Source organism: Schistocerca piceifrons, chromosome 7 (assembly GCF_021461385.2).
Source record: "Schistocerca piceifrons isolate TAMUIC-IGC-003096 chromosome 7, iqSchPice1.1, whole genome shotgun sequence".
Classification (NCBI taxonomy): Eukaryota; Metazoa; Arthropoda; class Insecta; order Orthoptera; family Acrididae; genus Schistocerca; species Schistocerca piceifrons.
This window is the reverse complement of record NC_060144.1, coordinates 508,018,551-508,039,914: the sequence shown is the minus strand read 5'-3', so window position 1 is coordinate 508,039,914 and position 21,364 is coordinate 508,018,551.

Sequence of the window (21,364 nt, the reverse complement as noted above, 5' to 3'; positions counted from 1 at the left end):
TTTGCTCCCCAAATAGCAAAACTCTTTTACTACTCTAAGTGTCTCATTTCCTAATCTAATTCCCTCAGCATCACCCGACCCTATTCGACTACATTCCATTATCCTCGTTTTGCTTTTGTTGATGTTCATCTTATATCCTCCTTTTAAGACACTGTCCATTCCGTTCAACTGCTCTTCCAAATCCTTCGCTGTCTCTGAGAGAATTACTATGTCATCGGCGAACCGCAAAGATTTTATTTCTTCTCCATGGATTTTAATACCTACTCCGAACTTTTCTTTTGTTTCCTTTATTGTTTGCTCAATATACAGATTGAACAACATCTGGGATAGGCTACAACCCTGTCTTACTCCCTTCCCAACCACTGCTTCCCTTTCACACCCCTCGACTCTTATAACTGCCATCTGGTTTCTGTACAAATTGTAAATAGCTTTTCGCTCCCTGTATTTTACCCTTGCCACCTTCAGAATTTGAAAGACAGTATTCCAATCAACATTGTCAAAAGCTTTCTCTAAGTCTACAAATGCTAGAAACATAGGTTTCCCTTTCCTTAATCTTTCTTCTAAGATAAGTCATAGGGTCAGTATTGCCTCACGTGTTCCAACATTTCTACGGAATCCAAACTGATCTTCCCCGAGGTCGGATTCTATCAATTTTTCCATTCGTCTGTAAGGAATTCGCGTTAGTATTTTGCAGCTGTGACTTATTAAACTGATAGTTCGGTAATTTTCACATCTGTCAACACCTGCTTTCCCTTCTTTGCTTGGAACTGGGTTTCCATCTGAGCTCTTGATATTCATACAAGTGGTTCTTTTTTCTCCAAAGGTCTCTTTAATTTTCCTGTAGGCAGTATATATCTTACCCCTAGTTAAATAAGCCTCTACATCCTTACATTTGTCCTCTAGCCATCCCTGCTTAGCCGTTTTTGCACTTCCTGTCGATATCATTTTTGAGACGTTTGTATTCCCTTTTGCCTGCTTCATTTACTGCGTTTTTATATTTTCTCCTTTCATCAATTAAATTCAATATTTCTTCTGTTACCCAAGGATTTCTACTAGCCCTCATCTTTTTACCTATTTGATCCTCTGCTGCCTTCACTATTTCATACCTCAAAGCTACCCATTCTTCTTCTACTGTATTCCTTTCCCCCATTCCTGTCAATTGTTCCCTTATGCTCTCCCTGAAACTGTGTACAACCTCTGGTTCAGTCAGTTTATCCAGGTCCCATCTCCTTAAATTCCCACCTTTTTGCAGTTTCTTCAGTTTTAGTCTGCAGTTCATAACCAATAGATTGTGGTCAGAGTCCACATCTGCCCCTGGAAATGTCTTACAATTTAAAACCTGGTTCCTAAATCTCTGTCTTACCATTATATAATCTGATACCTTTTAGTATCTCCAGGGTTCTTCCATGTATACAACCTTCTTTCATGATTCTTGAACCAAGTGTTAACTATGATTAAGTTGTGCTCTGCGCAAAATTCTACAAGACGGCTTCCTCTTTCATTTCTTAGCCCCAGTCCATATTCACCTACTATGTTTCCTTCTCTCCCTTTTCCTACTGACGAATTCCAGTCACCCATGACTATTAAATTTTCGTCTCCCTTCACTACCTGAATGATTTCTTTTATCTCATCATATATTTCATCTATTTCTTCGTCATCTGCAGAGCTCGTTGGCATATAGACTTGTACTACCGTTGTAGGCGTGGGCTTCGTGTCTATCTTAGCCATAATAATGCGTTCACTATGCTGTTTGTAGTAGCTTACCCGTACCCCTATTTTTTATTCATTATTAAACCTACACCTGCATTACCCCTATATGCTTTTGTATTTATAACCCAGTATTCACCTGACCAAATGTCTTGTTCCTCCTGCCACCGAACTTCACTAATACACACTATATCTAACTTTAACCTATCCATTTCCCTTTTTAAATTTTCTAACCTACCTGCCCCATTAAGGGATCTGACATTCCACGCTCCGATCCCTAGAACACCAGTTTTCTTTCTCCTGATAACGATGTCCTCTTGAGTAGTCCCCGCCCGGAGATCCGAATGGGTGACTATTTTACCTCCGGAATATTTTATCCAAGAGGACGCCATCATCATTTAACCATACAGAAAAACTGCATGCCCTCGGGAAAAATTACGGCTGTAGTTTCCCCTTGCTTTCAGCCGTTCGCAGTACCAGAACAGCAAGGCCATTTTGGTTAGTGTTACAAAGCCAGATCAGTCAATCATCCAGACTGCTGCCCCTGCAACTACTGAAAAGGCTGCTGCCCCTCTTCAGGAACCACACGTTTGTCTGGCCTCTCGACAGATACCCCTCCGTTGTGGTTGCACCTACGGTACGGCTATCTGTATCGTTGAGACACGCAAGCCTCCCCACCAACGGCAAGGTCCATGGCTCATGGGGGGAGGAAAAGGCCTTTATATAATCTAGGAAATAGAACCATCTGTGCTTGTATAAAATATAACATTTGTTCATTCAGAAATTATTTGACTTGTTTAAATTTTCTTCAGATTTGCTATGAATCTAAAAGTGCTTGTAAGCATGGGAGGGTGCTGTACCTAAAGGCAATATAAGTACTTCCGGAAGCAGTGTGTAACTCTCTTTTTTCCCTTCATATTGTAAAAAAAATTGTTTCTGCATTACAGTGTATCTCTTATTTTTAACTGTGTTGTTAAGAAACAGACACTGGTGACGATCTTGTAGCTGTACATAATTTTGACATTTATTCGCAATTGCATAACCTTTCTAACATTACCTGCATTAGGTATGGAGACATTGTCTGTTGTAGACACACGAAAATTTGTGCCGGGCCAGAACTCGAACCCGGAATTTCCACTTATCGCCTTAATCACTTCGCCTATGCACCAGGACTGATCCAGACTTGATAGCAAAAAAAATGGTTCAAATGGCTCTGAGCATAAAGGGACTTAGCATCTGAGGTCATCAGTCCCCTAGACTTACAAATACTTAAACCCAACTAACCTAAGGACATCACACACATCCATGGCCCTTCGTTTCCTGCAATAAGAACAGGGCACAGCTCGATGATTCTAAACATTAGTAGTTGTTTTACTCAGTTTAGTCTACAGTTTCCAGCACGTAGCCAAATAATAGTATCTTCTATGTCATACTTTAGAAAAGTTGGACAAAAGAGCTCTGAGACATCTAAAAGCCCCCCACATCGTCGCTAAAACGAAATATTTTCGTATTTCAAATCGACAATGAGTATCCCAGCAGGTAATTTCGCAATTTATTGAGTCACATTCGTTCTGGACAGCTGTGATAAACATGCAGTCTAAGTCTATAGAAATTCCCTTCATCCTGAAAAACCACATTCTCCCTGAGGTTCTGAACATTATTAGCTAGCATACTTTAAACAGTTGTTTCAGCCTGACGATAAGAGAATATCTGCTGCGTCTAAAATTGTTTCCAGATAGGAAATAAAAACTCCCTTGGGAAAGTAATGTCTTTTCTCCAAATTCAGCATCCGGACTGGCACATAAAACTAAGTGCTTTACTTTCAGTACTGAATTTCCTTCGCGAAGAAAGATGTAAATTAGTCTCGGACGTTTCGCATTAGAGGGTAAATTCATTAACATGCCACTCAGCTTCCAGCCAGACTTGGCGTGCTGCAGTCTGATGTGAATTAAACTCCGCAAATACGGCGCATCTCATAGAATGTAAATAATGCCGTGGCATCGGTTTATATTCTTTCTGTGTTGCATATTAATCGTTCGTAAGATAGGACTACAGCCGGCACGATTTATTTGAGATAAATTTGCGTACAGTCGAGTTTTCACCCGATAGGTTCATAAACCAGCATGAATTTATGAATTGCAGATAAGATTTATCGCGCTTCCCCTCCTGAATATATCAAAATTACCCAGACTCTCTACTGCACAGACAGTTTAGCAGGCAAGAGCCTGAGATGAACGATACTAATAAAGAAACCCTCTGTTATGTTAGTAGTAACAAATAGCAAATATTTATAGTGAAATGAGTGATATAATGAACGTCTGAGATGAGTTCGATCAACCGCAGTTGTTGGACCAATTACATTTTGTCTCATCTAGAAGCAGCATATTCTTCTTAGATATGGGGTACACGGTACATTTTGGTGTACGAAATTAGGGCTTCTTCGTGCGACAGACACTGTCTAAAAATAGAAAGAACAATATGTTGTTTGTGGAAGTATGCTTAAGAGGTGATTTCAAGTGCAATGCCCGCTCGAAACTTATCATAAGAAAGGTAGCTGCCACACTGAGTTATATTGGAATAATCCTGAGGATGTGTAGTCCATCAACGGCGAAAGTAAACCAGTATTTGAAAATTTCTCTGCGGTCCGGAACCCTTAGCACGTACGACTGATAGAGGAAATGGAGTACGTCCAAACAAGATCAGTGCGTATAGTCACCGGTTCGATCAGTCAACACGAAAGCTTAATGGACATACTCACCCAAACACGCGAGCAGCATTCAAGAATTGGTAGCACTAGGGTTCTGTATGTGGTTTGCTTTGTAGGTAAACCACACTTTCCTAAAACTCTTTGCATGGAAACGTCCTTTTTTTATTTTCTGATGTTACGTTTCTTACACGGCAAATAAACCGAGGTGGAGCTCAATATATTGCATTTCTAAATCTACTTAGATACTCCACAAGCCATCGTACAGTGCGTGGCGGAGGGTGCGTTGCACCAATAGTAGACGTTTCTCTACCTGTTCCACTAGCAAATAGAGTGCGGGAAAAACAATTGTCTATGTGTCCCCGCAGTATCCTCAGTTTATCTATCTTAAATTCGTGGTCCTTGCGCGAAATATACTTTGGAGGCGTATGCATCGTTCTACAGTTAATTTTAAATGCTCGTACTTTAAATTTTCTCAACAGCGTTCCTCGAAGAGAACGTAGCCTTCCCTCCAGAGATTCCCGTTTGAATTCCTTAACATCTCCGTAAATTTTGCTTGTACCGGTAACATATCTAGCAGCCTGCCTCTGAATCGCTTCGATGTTTTCATTCAATCCGAGCTGGTGCGGATCCCAAACACTCGAGTAGTACTCAAGAATGGGTAGTACCAGTGTTCTGTAAGTGGTCTCCTACAGGTGAACCACGCTTTCCTAAAACTCTCCCAGTAAACCGAAGACGACCCTTCACCTTCCCCACTAAAGTCCGTATCTGATTTGATGAAACCCTATTTGCAGGGGAACAAATTTCTTCTGCTAATTGACTCGTGCAGAGGATAAACAAATCCACAACAGCATGCAGAAGTACTGCCATCGCGCAGTGCTAAAGTGACCTCTCGCCCACCCCCCTCCCAGGCAGACCGCTAGTGCTACCCGGCAAAGTATGTATTTCTCGACATCTAAGGAATTTGATCAAAAACTTAAAAAATTCGCTTGTCTCGTCGAGAGAGAAGAATAAATCACATCCCTAAGAGATTGCAACAAAATACATCCTACCGTACATCGCAAGTTGTCCTCGCCAACATCTGGCGAAATGATGCGTTACGCGTGGTTTGTGCCAAACTGTGCTATGAGCGACAATCTTTTATCAATGTAAATCAAGTTCGTTTTTGTACAGAAACTTTTAAACAGCCTTGTAATTGTAGAAATGCGGTGTTAATAGCGTGTAGAAGATGTCAGGTAAATCCCTGTTGTTTACCATGAACATTACCCCAGCATGTGTAAATCATCAACTGTAAAATACTTAAGTGCTTCATATACGAAGTTCTCATGTAAGCTACAGTCTCCACATCGAAATTTATTTTAAATCCCAAATATTCGCCGAGCGGTTCTAGGCGCTACAGTCTGGAACCACGCGACCGCTATGGTCACAGTTTCGAATCCTGCCTCGGGCATGGATGTATGTGATGTCCTTAGGTTAGTTAGGTTTAAGTAGTTCTTAGTCTAGGTGACTGATGACCTCAGCCGTTAAGTCCCATAGTGCTCAGAGCCATTTGAACCATTTTTTTAACCCAAATATTCTTTTGCGTTTCCCTTTCGTGCCTTTTATGAAAATAGGCCATGTCCTGACTGAATGACTGACTGCCTACTGACTCATCATGACCCAGCCAAAACCGCAAAGGAAAACTTGAAATTCGGAGGAGGATTGGATTTTATACCGTGACTGTCGTTCAAGAAAGAATTTTTCGAAACTCCAACCGAAAGGATGAAGTAGGTTACGACGGTTTTAATTTCGCTAGTAAGCAAATTTTGAAGCTACAACAACGAAAGCTGGTATTTGGTTTCTCAGTCAGAAAATAAAAGAATACGTGGCTCTGCATTTTTGGAAATTCAACCACTAAGGGGGTAAATTAGTGGGTGAAGTTTTTTTTTTGAAAATAAATAATTACTATGAACTACCGAAGAATTTTTGAGGCTACGTCTATGACAACTGGTATTTGACTTCTCGGTTGGATGTAAAGATGGATGTTTCAGTGATCGTGGAATACAGCCCCTAAGCGAGTGCAACAGGGAATGAAAAATTTTTAAGAAAATATTTCGTTACATTCAAAAGAATTTAAGCTAAATTTATTTCTTTTCTCCGTTACATATAAAGAAATATTTGGCAGGGGATGAAGTTGCTATGGAAATATCTCCACAAGAATGCAAAAATCATGATTTACAAAAACTTTGGACTCCAATTACCAGAATGGTTATTTAGTCACAAGAACATTCGGAAAAGACCACTGTTATATGGCCGTAATTAGTGTGAAAAGCGAATTGTTGCCCATGAAGAGGAATGCCTCGCCAGTATGCTGCCGACATGGTTGGACTATCGGTCGGAGGATGGCATTCACATATCGTACAGCCGTTACGGCGCCTTCCATGACCACCAGTGTCGTACGTCGGCCCCACATAATGCCGCCCCAAAACAGCAGGGAACCCCCACCTTGCTGCACTCGCTGAACAGTGGGTCTAAGGCGTTGAGCCTGGCCGTGTTACCTCCAAACACGTCTCCAACGATTGTCTGGTTGAAGGCATATGCGACACTCATCGGTGAAGAGAACATGACGCCAATCCTGACCGGACCATTCGGCATGTTGTTGATGTGGTGTCACCGCCAGACACCACACTTGCTAGGTGGTAGCTTTAAATCGGCCGCGGTCCATTAGTACATGTCGGACCCGCGTGTCGCCACTGTCAGTGATCACAGACCGAGCGCCACCACACGGCAGGTCTCGAGAGACGGACTAGCACTCGCCCCAGTTGTACGGACGACTTAGCTAGCGACTACACTGACGAAGCCTCGCTCCTTTGCCGAGCAGATAGTTAGAATAGCCTTCAGATAAGTCCATGGCTACGACCTAGCAAGGCGCCATTAGCCTTACATAGCAATTGATACTTATCGTATAAAGCATGTCTCATCAAGAACGATGTATACAACAAGGATGGATTAAAGTTAAGTATTCCAAAAGCTACGTACTTTTCTTTATAGCATTCATTACGTATCCTGTTTCAGACCTCACGCCATCCTTCGTGTGTTTATAGCGTGCATTGCGGTCCCGTCAAATCACACTGTGTTGGCACTTCTGTCGATACATCAGTTGGCCCCGTCTGTACCGCGCTGCATGGTGTCGTGGTAGCAAAGATGGACCTCGCCAAGGACGTCGGGAGTGAAGTTGCGCATCATGCAGCCTATTGCGCACAGTTTTGAGTCTTAACACGATGTCCTGTGGCTACACGAAAAGCATTATTCAACATGGTGGCATTGCTGTCAGGGTTCCTCCGAGCCATAATTCGTAGGTAGCGGTAATCCACTGCAGTAGTAGCCCTTGGGAGGCCTATCTCTCTGTATCTCCTTCATGTCCGAACAACATCGCTTTGGTTCACTCCGAGGCACCTGGACACTTCCCTCGTTGACAGCCCTTCCTGGCACAAGGTAACAATGCGGACAAGATCGAACCGCAGTATTGACCGTCTAGGCATGGTTGAACTACAGGCAACACGAGCCGTGTGGCTCCTTCCTGGTGGAATGATTGAATTGATCTGCTGTCGGACCCTATGCGTCTAATAGGCGCTGCTCATGCATCGTTGTTTACATCTTTGGGTTGGTTTAGTGACATCTCTGAATAGTCAAAGGGACTGTGTCTGTGATACAATATTCACTGGAGTTCTGGGAGCCGGGGTGATGCAAAACTTTTTTTTGTGTGTGTATGATTGTTTGGTGTAGAGCTATTGTACCAGCATACTCTCAAAGGAACCAAACTGGCATACAATCTGAATCGAAAGTCTTGCTTTTCTTCAATGTTTTAAGCTGATTCGCTACACCGAAAATATTAACTTCTAAGTTATTGATGTTGGCAATTGATCTTGATACGATTTCTAGAATATTTACTTCATCTTCATTTGTGAAGAAATTTCGGGAAACCACATTTGGTAACTATGCTTTAGTGGCATTCCACCAATAACACCACCATTGTAACCGCGCAGTGAAGGTAATAATTGCGTCTTGCCATTGGTGCACTTTACTTACGACCGGAATATCTTGGGGTTTTTTCCAAGTCGTAAGGCAATGTTATTATTTTTACGCAGTAGATTTCCTCTGAAGAACATTTGTGACTGAGATACTATCAGAACTGTAGAATGAGGCTGATGTTGCTATGATCAGAATAGCATATTCAACTTTGAAGCTTTTGTACGTCTTGCAACAGAGAACATTAGGTTTATCGAAAAACATACTGAAGATGTACTGAAATGTGAGCTACAGCTATCGTAAAAATGATTAACATTGTTTCGACTTCAAAACCATCCAATGATCGATCACTGTGTTCTCGCAACTTTCTTTCTTTAATGGCCACGTATAGACCAAGTTATTTGTGTCACGTTATGGAACGCAAGCGGACTAATAGATGACTTTACCAACCTACCTTTTGTGTTGATACTTGATTACTACAAGAAGACCGCCCCACCAGGGCGCTGCTGCGAAGAATACTCAGTCCATCGACTCACCTGAAAGTAAAGAAAATCAGAGTTAGAATTCAAACCTAATTACTAAAGTTGTGAAATGGTAAAACGTAAAAATTTAAAGTAGATTGATATATATTTCTTATTGGCTCATTGCAGTTAAGGCGTAGTGTTTGGCAGAAAACAGCAAGTACTACGACATAGACATACCGTACACGATATACTACATAAACGTGTATTATTTTCTGGAAAGAGAATCTTTGTGATCTATTCTGATGAGTGTTACTAAGGTAAAATGACATTGTGAGGTTTCTTCTGTTTTGGAATGTATTCTGTTGTTGCTGTTGTCGTCTTCAGTTCCTGTGTAAGTCTCTTCATCTCCGAATAACTGCTACAACACATATCCTCCTAATTCTGCTTACTGTGTTCATCTCGTGGTCTCCCTATACGATTTCTACCCCCAACCCTTGCCCCCCCCCCCGCATTACTAAATTGGTGATCCCTTGATGTCTCAGAATGTGTACTATGAACCGATCTCTTCTTTTGGTCAAGTTGGGCCACAAATTTCTTGTCTCCCCAATTCTGTTCAGTACTTTCTTATTAGTCACTTAATTGCCCATCTGATCTTCAGCATTCTTCTGTAGCACCACATTTCTAAGTCATCTGTTCTCTTTCTTGTCTAAACTGTTTATCGTCCATGTTTCACTTCTATACATGGCTGCAGTCCAGACAAATATGCTTTCAGAAAAGACTTCGTAACACTTTAATCGATGTTTGATGTTGATGGATTTCTCTTGCGCAGAAATACTTTTCTTGCCATTGCCAGTCTACATTTCATATCCTCTCTACTTCGGCCATCATCAGTTATTTTGCTGCCCAAATAGCAAAACTCATCTACTACTTTAAGTATCTTGTTTCCTAATCTAATTCCTTTAGCACCGCCTGACTTAGTTCGACTACATTCCATTATCCTCGTTTTGCTTTTGTTGATATTCATCTTATACCCTCCTTTCAAGGCAATGGCCATTCTGTTCACCTGCTCTTTCATATTCTTTGCTGTCTCTTAAATAATTACAATTTCAACCCCAAAATTCAAAGTTTTTATTTTAACTCCTACTCCAAATTCTTCTTTGGTTCCCTTTCCTGCTTGTTCAATGTTCAGGATGAATAACATCGGGGATAGGCAACAACCCTGTCTCACGCCCTTCTTATCAACTGTCTCCCTTTCATACGCCCCATCTCGTAACTGTTGTCTGGTTTCTGCACAGTTTGTAAGTAGCCTTTCGCTCTGTGCATCTTACCCCTGCTACCATCACAATTTCAAAGGGAGTACTCCAGTCAACATTGTCAAAAGCTTTCTCTAAGTCTACAAATACGATATTTCTCCTGAATCCAAACTGATCCTGCCCGAGGTAGGCTTCTACCATTTTTTCAATTCGTCTGTAAAGCATTCGTGTAATTTGAATTTTATTTTCTACATTTTACGTTTGCTGCAACTCGGCAGATAGCAGAAGTTACTGACAGTCTTAAGCAGCACTTCAGATTACGATGTCAGGAGTAGGAAGCTGGTCCCACGAAGGCAGTGGTGAAGAGTGAACCATGCGGCGTCGTAGTGGGCCACGGGAGAGGGAGGAAGCACGCCAGCCAAGAGAGAGGGAATCTTGCTTGGCTGACAACAAGCAGGGGAGCCACAAGTTTTCCGCAGCGAAACTCAGAATATTGTTTTTTAAATATTAGTTACTAAAGTCCAGTTTTTAGATAGCAAATGCTGGGAGAAACCTACGGATCTTCAGAGCTTTAATAACCTAATATTTCTTTTGAGTAAACTAGTAAATTCAGTGGACAAATTGTTAAATTACCGAAGATGTACGAAGATTACTCGGAGGCTGTTCTTATATGGGAGTCGGTCTTATCATGCTCTGGGATTCTATTAAATTTTTTACAGTAATCGTTTAAATAGGTAAAACAGTTACTGTTTTACACTGTTTTTCTAAGAAACTGATCGTAATTGCAATTCCGCGACTTGTTTAAGGTAAATTAATTATCCTCTCGTCCACAGCAGCATGCTTGCGTCTTCTGAAGAAACCAGTACTCTACAGGAAATGCTTCGAGGGACAACCTCTACGCCGGCCGTAGTGGCCGAACGGTTCTAGTCGCTACAGTCTGGAACCGCGCGGCCGCTAAGGTCGCAGGTTCGAATCCTGCCTCGGGCATGGATGTGTGTGATGTCCTTAGGTTAGTTAGGTTTAAGTAGTTCTAAGTTCTAGGGGACTGATAACCTCAGAAGTTAAGTTCCATAGTGCTCAGAGCCATTTTTGACAACATCTACGAGAGATTCACAACAGAGAAGTAGGAGAATATTTTATGAGCCGATTCATGAAGATAATCCAGTTACGTTAACTAGCGCAGTAACGCGTGTGAAGGCACGACCAGTTATATCGTACGTCACTTATACCACTATCTACGGAATCACCTCTAAACTGACGAAATTTTATATCAGTTTAGCACAGCGAGGTGATTTTGCAACACAGATACACTGATGTAAAATTAAAGTGTATACCATGAACACCTTGACCGAACGCAATGAAAATTGTACTGCAGTGGTTCTACCTCTGTAGGATTTGGTGATTAAAATGTCATCCGTATTCAAGCTTATTTTCAGCAATTTCAGTACAGCCCGCCCGGATAGCCGTGCGGTCTGACGCACTGCTTTCTGGGAGGGAAGCGTGCCGGACCCCGGCACGAATCCGCCGGGCGTGTTAGTGTCGAGGTCTGGTGTGTCGGCCAGCCTGTGGATGGTTTTTAAGGCGGTTTTCCATCTGCCTCGGCGAATGCGGGCTGGTTCCCCTTATTTCGCGTCAGTTACACTATGTCGGCGAACACTGCGCAAACCCTTTCTCCACGTACGCGTACACCATAATTACTCTACCACGCAAACACTTGGGGTTACACTCGTCTGGTGTGAGACGTTCCCGTGTGGGTCCACTGGGGGCCGAATCGCACAGTAACCCTGGGTTTGGTGTGGGGCGGCGGTGGGGTGAGAGGATTGCTGTAGCCTGTTGTGGGGTTGTGTACCACTGCAGGCTACGGCGGGGACGAAACCTCCCCGTCATTTCTAGGTCCCCGGTTTCATACAATACAATACGATACAATTTCAGTACAGAAGAAGGTCATTCCTGTGAATGGAGAATAGTGTGAGTACGTGATGGTTATTGGGCGTGTCTTTAGATAGTGGAACATTTTAGTTGGAGATTACAAGAGGACGTTACCGTGCAGTTTATCACCATTTTAGGATTAGTAAAAAAATCGAATCATTGCGATGAGGAACGAGCGAGCGCCATAGCGACAGATTGCACAGACAGCTGGCGGCAGGAAAGTGACTGCAGAGCGGGTGTTGAGGAGATGGGCTCAGGATAACAGTGTGATAAGAAGTGTAGGCAGGAGGCAGTAAGGTCGTTTGAACAGAGCGGCTCTGGTGAATACATGGATGGTGACAGCTGATATCCGGGCAGATGTTTGGCCTACAGGCAGAGTCTAACGACCAGTTAGACTGGTGGCTGGATTAATCACGAGTTACCACGAGTCACTTATCGCTGACATCTGCCCACACAAAACAGACTTACTTGGTGTAGAGCCAAACAGGGACAGGTCTTCTATGGTGGTCTCGCTTGTATGCGGTGAGATCGACGACAACACTATCTGGTGAGAGTCGAAAGGAACTAGCGATTCTGGAAAAGCACACCTCTCTAACTTCTTTAATCTACTTCTATATCTACATTTATACTCCGCAAGCCACCTTACGGTGCGCGACAGAGGGTACCTTGCACCACTACTAGTCATTTCCTTTCATATTCCACTCGAAAATAGAATGACGGAAAACCGTCTGTCTATATGTCTCCGTATCAGCTCTTATCTTATCTTCGTGGTCCTTAGGCGAAACGTATGTTAGCGGCAGGGTAATTGTTCTACAGTCAGCATAAAATGCAGGTTCTCTAAATTTTCTCGATAGTGTCCCGTGAAAAGAACGTTGCCTTCCTTTCAGGGATTTCCATTTTAGTTCTCGAAGAAACTGCGTAATACTTGTTTTTTGGACCTACCAGTAACAAATCTAGCAGCCAGCCCCCGAACTGCTTCGAAGTTATCGTTTAATCCGACCTGGTGCGGTTCCCAAACACTCGACCATTTTCCTTCCTTAACACACTTTCACTGAAGTGTTGTTGGGGAGACACTTTTGGGTAGCCCCTTTGTTCATCTGGACGGTCAGTTGCTCAACAGTTCCACGTCTATTCCCTTCTTACACATCCGCGCAGCCGTCGTTCTCCCCTGCCATCCATGGACCGTGGTGCATCACAGTTGCCTCGGTGGTGTTTTTGGATAGTGCCATTTTGTCATGCACGGTATACTTCGAGGACGGCGACACGCAAACGGTGTACAAATGTAGCCCTTTCAGAAATTCTTCGCCGCGCGGGATTAGCCGAGCGGTTAAAGGGGCTGCAGTCATGGACTGTGCGGCTGGTCCCGGCGGAGGTTCGAGTCCTCCCTCGGGCATGGGTGTGTGTGTTTGTCCTTAGGATAATTTAGGTTAAGTAGTATGTAAACTTAGGGACTGATGACCTTAGCAGTTAAGTCTCATAAGACTTCACACATATTTCAACATTTTTTTCAGAAATTCTTCCACCCTTGGCCTGAAAGCCAATGATCATGCCATTTTAGGCGTCAGGTGAATCGCCCCGTTTCCGCGTTACGTCAACGCCTGCACAGTTTTACCGCATCTACCCCCGCCCCCCTCACGGCACGCTTTATGTACCCTCCACAGATAGTGCTGCCACCTGCCGTCTCTGAGTGATAATTAGACGTTGACGGAGAACACAAGCGGTGGACACATTAATGTGAACGGACCCTGTATAGGCCTTATAATAATGGTTTAAAAACACACAGGGCTACTGTAATTGATTCCTTCATTTTCAGAATTCTGCACTTTCCAAAATATTACAGGTACAAATATGACTGATGCATAAATAGAACTGTGGATTCACATAGTTCCATTGTGCCCGCCAGCTCGCATTACGAGTACAGTAATTGATAAAAAGACGATAAAGCATGAAAATAATTTTTGTGTCTTGAAATATGCGATATGTTTACCTTTTACAAGAGCACAGCGTGCGTCAGAAGGAATTATGGAAAAGATACCACCATGTAAATAGAGCATTGTTTGTTAGTACCGACAATTTAGAGACAAGGACTCTCTCTGTAAACAGAGAAGTACCGGTCGATCAGGTGTGCCGAACGCAACCGTGGAGAATGTGAGGCAAAGTTTCGTACGAGGTCCAAAAAAATCAACGATCCGCACGAGCCACGAACTTGGAATACCGCAGCAAACTGTGTACAACATTTTGAGACGGCAATTACACTTCAGACCGTACAGTCTGGAGCTCGTGCAACAATTAAAACCGGAAGATTATGGCCGGTGACTTCAACTGTCCATCACGATGCAAGAAGTAATTCATGATGAACAGTTCGCATCCGAGCTGGTATTAAGATACGCAGTAAAATTCCACTTATCTGCAAAGGCTGATAGAAACACTGTGAGAGTGTGGGATTCGCCGATGGTTAACGTTTTCTATGCTATATGACAGACGAAGGTATATGGGCCGTTTTTCTTCTGTGAGAAGAAAACTGTGATGGGTACCTCTTACCCTGATATGCTGCAGCCGCGGTTGGTTATAAAACTCACTGCTCATTCCGATAATTTCATCTTCATACAAGAAGGGGGGCAGTTTAAGGTGGAACATCAATGTTTGTCCTTACCTAATCGCATCGCTGGATTGGGCCTTGTGGTATATACGATGTGGCTCTGTTTCCTTGGACTCCCAGGTCGGCTGACGTAACGCCATGTGACATTTTCCTTTCGTGGAGAGGAGGTAAGGAGGGTGAGGGGTTGAATTAAGGACTGTGTTTACGTATCTCCACTGCCAAGAACACTGGGATAGCTCAGAAAACACATCAGTACCGCTGTGATGGCCCTTAACAGGCTGTTGCTTCATAAAGTATGGAACGAACTTCACTATCTGTGTCGTGTGGGCGGAGGGCGCTCATAGAACATTTGTTGAGCACAAAGTGTCAGCTTGGTCAGTTTTCGGTCATATACCTGCATAATCAGATTTATGGATGTAATAATTTGGAAAACACTCAGCTCTGGAAACGAATGACCCATTTATAGAAGCCCTGCACTATTTCGAGGAAAATATTGTTGCTTTCAGGTTTAGCCAGGTGTGGAGTAGTCCTATCTGGCACTAGGCAACCGTTCGGTTGTCTGTATCGGATTGCAGGGTCTCTTAAGACGTTGAGAAGGAGACACGTTCAGTGCATCTATTAGATCAGCACTTTTGTCGTTTTTGTTGACTTCCGAGAACATAAAAATGTTTTGGGTAAGTCGTTGTCAGTTAAAGTGTGACGTTTGCAAGCAGATTCTAGGGAGGGTAACACTTGAGTGCAGAACGCCGGGATTCCAGCTCGTTCAGCCCAGACAGGAAGTCAGTGTTTGTCGTCGTAGCGTTATGCAGATGCGGACTCGCTGGGGAGGCACGGTCGCGGGATGAATAATTCAGGCCCCTCTTCCATACGGGACGCTCTGACACTTGTCCTCTCCTGTGTCGTCATCGCTCTTCCGATATCACTCGCAACACGCGCGGCAAGTATTGGCCTCCGTATGGGCCTCCCACCACGGTTCAAGGAGCTCTCCAATCATATAATCGGGCTTTGTACATAATGTAACAATGGTAATCGAGATATCAAAACGAACGTTTGGCGTCTGTCAGTTGAAAGGAGGTTTTTGTATTGATGTCCTACAGCGCACAATACACCAGAATCCCGAAAACGTGGAAAAAATTGCAAAATCTGCTCCAGTGTGACCAAAAATGGATGTAATGAGGTTCCTGACCCTTGTGATAATGATTTTTATATCAAAGTTCAAACTTCGAAAATGGATAAAGGAAGCTTGAAAAAATTAGTGATATGGGCTAAAATGTTTTTAGTGAATATTTAAATTTTATTGCTATACTTTATGAAAAAACTGACTCTATTATTGTCTTTATTACAGAAAATATCTATTAGTAACAAAAATTAAAAGTTTTGTAAGCCTTCTTAATCTTCTTCCTCTTGTGTTCCTTGTTGTTCATCTTCGTTTTCTTCTCCATCTTCTTCCTCACCGACATGTGTATTCTCTTCATCATCATCAGCATGTGATTCCTCGTAATGTTGTGCAGCAAGTACCAAGAGAGTATCAGCTTCCCATGACTAAGTTTACGCAGTCCTCGGAGATCGTTTCCGCAAACAAAACATATAGTGACAGGTTGTTGCCAGAAGTCTTCGGACCATATCCTCCGTATTTCCACGCGAGATGGGCTAGGGCAGTGCTTGGCAATATCGACTTATTAACTTGATTTTTGATTACTCTGCATCTTCTGACAGATGACCGATTGGCGCAGTTGTAACGGTAATTATGTCCGATCCTTTGATCAACAGTCTACGGTCACCTACTGACATATTGTACCATGAGTACTCTTTGATGACATTATGCCTCGTTGTTACAGTGCCGTAGCCTCGACACTCTTCGGCTTTCTGGAACTGTCACTTAAAAAACGGCTCACAGCCAGAGTTGCGGTTAGTAGCTGGATTTTAAGGCTGCTACTAGTAGTCCAGGTAGCACAATGACGGCACAGGCAATTAAAAAGAATGGTCTACGACGTTCTTACACTTCACTCATTTTTGTGGGCAGTGCTGGGCGATGTTTCAGGTGTTGTAAAGAGCTACGCCACTGGGTAGTGGGTAACTGGAAACTTATGTTTTGGAGTTGTGAATTGCTGTTTACTGCGGCAATCTGATGGAAGGGTATGAGTTTGGCGGAAGCCTCTAGAACATTACCTGGCATCGTGTGTAGTGCCAAAAACGAAATACGTAGGAGATGTTGTTACGATGAAGGGAGTGTTTTACGTGGTTAGGATGCGGTGCCCTTATTGAGCTTATTAATACGCTAAACGCGCAAGGATACTAACACATTGTGTACTGTGATTCATCACTTAGATGTGTAATTTTTGGCTTTATGAGAATATGTTATGTAAAGACAAAGACTACAAGAGACATAATAATTAAAAATATATTGTTTGTACTCGTTTGGTCAACATAAGGAATAAAAGCGACAAGTATCAATACACGAAGTACACTACAAAAAAATGTGATACATAGGAAGTATAAGCAATTAAGAACAGGAAGAGGGAAGACTGCAGATCTGCGTCCAATGGGCCATTCTATGTTTTGTGTTATGAATAGCTTTCCGAAGTGATTTCCTGTCCGCACGAGATACCTCCCCGACGCCCTACAGGTGCCGCAGGCAAAAGCACCTAAATTCACGCCCCCGTAAGAAAACATTTTGTGCATCTCATGATACCGCTTCAACAACCTCACAGCGTCCCTAAAGTCTTCATTCATAAAGCACTAGCAGACGACAGACACATCGTGCTTCGTGCTGATATGATGTGGTCCGCTTTACTGCTTCATAATCTATGTCTACATGTACATCCATACTCCGCAAGCCACGTGACGGTGTGTGGCGGAGGGTAGCTTGAGTACCTCTATCGGTTCTGCCTTTCATTCTCGTATTGTGCGTGGAAAGAAAGATTGTCGGTATGCCTCTGTGTGGGCTCTAATCTCTCTGATTTTACCCTCATGGTCTCTTCGCGAGGTATACGTAGGAGGGAGCAATATACTGCTTGACTCCTCGGTGAAGGTATGTTCTCGGAACTTCAACAAAAGCCCGTATCGAACTACTGAGCGTCTCTCTTGCAGAGTCTTCCACTGGAGTTTATCTATCATCTCCGTAACGCTTTCGCGATTACTAAATGATCCTGTAACGAAGCGCGCTGCTCTCCGTTGGATCTTCTTTATCTCTTCTATCAACCCTATCTGGTACGGATCCCACACCGGTGAGCAGTATTCAAGCAGTGGACGAACAAATGTAGTGTAACCTACTTCCATTGTTTTCGGATTGCATTTCCTTAGGATTATTCCAATGAATCTCAGTCTGTCATCTGCTTTACCGAAGATTAATTTTATATGGTCATTCCATTTTAAATCACTTCTAATGCCTACTCCGACATAATTTATGGAATTAACTGCTCGAGTTCCTGACCTGCTGTGTTGTAGCTAAATAATAAGGGATCTTTCTTTCTATGCATTCGCAGCACATTACAGTTGTCTACATTGAGATTCAATTGCCATTCCCTGCACCATGCGTAAATTCGTTGCAGATCCTCCTGCATTTCAGTACAATTTTCATTGCTACAACCTCTCGATATACTACAGCCATCATCCGCAAAAAGCCTCAGTGAACTTCCGATGTTATTCACAAGGTCAACGGTCCTTCGACACTCCCCTGTGCCACATCTGAAATCACTCTTACTTCGGAAGACACCTCTCCATTGAGAATGACATGCTGCGTTCTGTTACATAGTAACTCTTCAATCCAATCACACAATTGGTCTGATAATCCATATGCTCTTACTTTGTTCATTAAACGACTGTGGGGAACTGCATCAAACGCCTTGCGTAAGTCAAGAAACACGGCATCTACCTGGGAATCAGTGTTCTATGGCCCTCTGAGTCTCGTAGACGAATAGCGCAAGCTGGGTTTCACACGATCGTCTTTTTCGAAACCCACGCTGATTCCTACAGAGTAGATTTCTAGTCTCCAGAAAAGTCATTATACTCGAACATAATACGTGTTCCAAAATTCTACAACTGATCGATGTTAGAGATCTGCACATCTGTTCGACGTCCCTACTTGAAAACGGGGATGACCTGTGCCCTTTTCCAGTCTAATATTGGCCTGCACGACGTACTAAAAGCTGACACGCATATATTCAAAATACTAGTTAGTGGAAGGCTCAGTACAGTATTTATCAACCATTTAAAATCTGCGTGGACGCTCCAGGACTATCCGTCCACTTACGATGGATCAACCTTCCACCACCCAACACGGTGACTCGACTGGACACACCGTGGACCCAACAGTTTTGTAGCACAACTCGAGGCCTAATACTTCCTACGCGTCAGATTAATATCAAACTGCTCGACAAGTTCCTGGTAGTCAAAAGTCAAGTCCCCAAACGCGATGTTGGAAATGGTTTCATCACCCGACCTTTCATATGTTCCTACGAACTGCAGAACGACGTGGATACAGCAGCCATCACATCGCGTATTTTGCCCCACGTTTTCCTCACAGTCATCACCCCCAGAACATCGCATCCCTCCTACACCACAATCGAGGACCACGAAGCTGACCCTGCCGGAACACCACCAACCACCGACATCCCTAAGCGGTTGTGCTATGGCTATACTTTCACCCACCCATGCACCTGAAGAATTACCATGACTATGCTTTGCAACAGGAGCCACACCATTGTACCTTCAACACATCGGTCTGGGATACCGCCCCAATCGATGGATAATCTTTGGAGTTGACTTAGTGTGTGGTCAGTTCGCTCTAGGGTTTCGAATCGTGCAGACGATCTTTGCCACTGTGTACCACTGTAGCGAAATAAAGTTTTCATTCCATACTGTATCGTGTAATATGTACATTCATAGTCAGAAAAACAGAACACAATGAACGACTAGAGATAGGACGCTATATTCACAGGACATGTACATTAGTATGTTCTGGAGGAGTAATTAGCATTTCAGTCACCTTGATTCAGCATGTGTCTTGTCGCCTAGAAGGTACATGGTCCACCACGGGCCCTGATAACTGTTTCATATGTGATTGCATAATTGCATAAGGCGCGAATGGCATTCTTTGGTACAGCAATCCATGCCACATTCACCTGGTTCCAAAGTTCATCTGTGGTCTTTGGCAGTGGGTCACAGTGCTGCACCCGTCATTTCACCATATCCCACACATTTTCGTCTGGTGACAGGTCCGGTGATATGGCGGGTCAGGGCGAAAGGCTGACAACGTGTGACACCAAGAAGGCAAATTTTCCTGCAGCAACATGTTGTTGTGCATTGTCTTACTGATAAATGGCGTCTGGGGTGTTGTGCAGCAAGACTGTGGCTGTGGCTTCCAGGATGTCATTAACGTAGGCCACACTGGTTACAGTAGCCGTGGACACGCACCAACAGTGATTTGTGATTGTACCCAATTGTACCTATATCATCAGACGTTGAGTTGGCACTGGTGTCTTGTGCGAATGCAGCCGTTGTGATGCTGCTCCCCCTGTCTGTGGCGAACCAAAATGTGGCCATCATTTTCAATCTGGATTCGTCCGTTAACACTATGTGATGCTATTCCTGTCCGCAGTGGCGTCGTTCCATATACCATTGCCGCCCAGCACGTTTCTGCACAGTCCACAAAAGTAGGTGGAGAAGTGGACGACACGCACGTAACCCGTGCGGTAATAAACGGCGACGGACTGTCACACATGATAGTGCACGGTGAGTTAACTGTTCCACCACTGCGCCAGAGCTGAGGAGGACGCAGATGTATTCTGCAATGCCATTCGAATGAAGTGGCGATATTAGGCTTTCCGTGAACCATTCAGCACACACCCGTTACGCTGCCGAAACACCTCGTCCCACATCAGCAGCAATTTCCCGGATGGATGCTTCACAGTCTTTCATGCCAATAGTGTGCCCTTTTACAGACTCGCTGATATGACTGTACGGTTCGCCCATACGCGCATACGTAAGCAAGGCGTCCTGCACGTCTGCTCAAGCGAAAACTAGGGTTTTAGACCCATTTCACCGGTAGGTGGTGGTGCGCTGCTGTATCGATGGTGACCTTGAGCCCCCGGACCGACATGGTTCAAATGCTAATCATTTCTGCAGAACGTAAAATTGTATACATCCTGCGAATATGATCGTCCTATCTGTACTCGTTCAAGATGTTCTGTTTTTTTTCTGAAGATAAATAAAAAAATGTAAATGTCGTGTGACTAGGGCCTCTCGTCGGGTAGACCGTTCACTCGATGCAAGACTTTCGATTTGACGCCACTTAGGCAACTTTCGCGTCCATGGGGATGAAATGATGATGATTAGGACAACACAACACCCAGTCCCTGAGCGGAGAAAACCTCCGACCCATCCGGGAATCGAACGCGGGCCCTTAGGATTGACATTCTGTCGCGCTGACCACTCAGCTAACGGGGGCGGATCTTTTTGAACATGAGTGTGTTTTGTGCCATGCTTCAAAGTAAGGATTTACTTTTTTATCGTTCTTGTCCTGAAGTTTTGCTGTAGCCACGAATGTTGTCACCCTGCACGACAGTCCAATATCACTTTACTCTGAACTTCAGTCCTCTGTTCTGACTGATGACACCAGCTCGCTCCTGGGTCTGAACTACGATGATCCTGCTATCTGAGTGACTACCAGAGCGAGCTGAGAGGCGCAGCGCTCTGACTT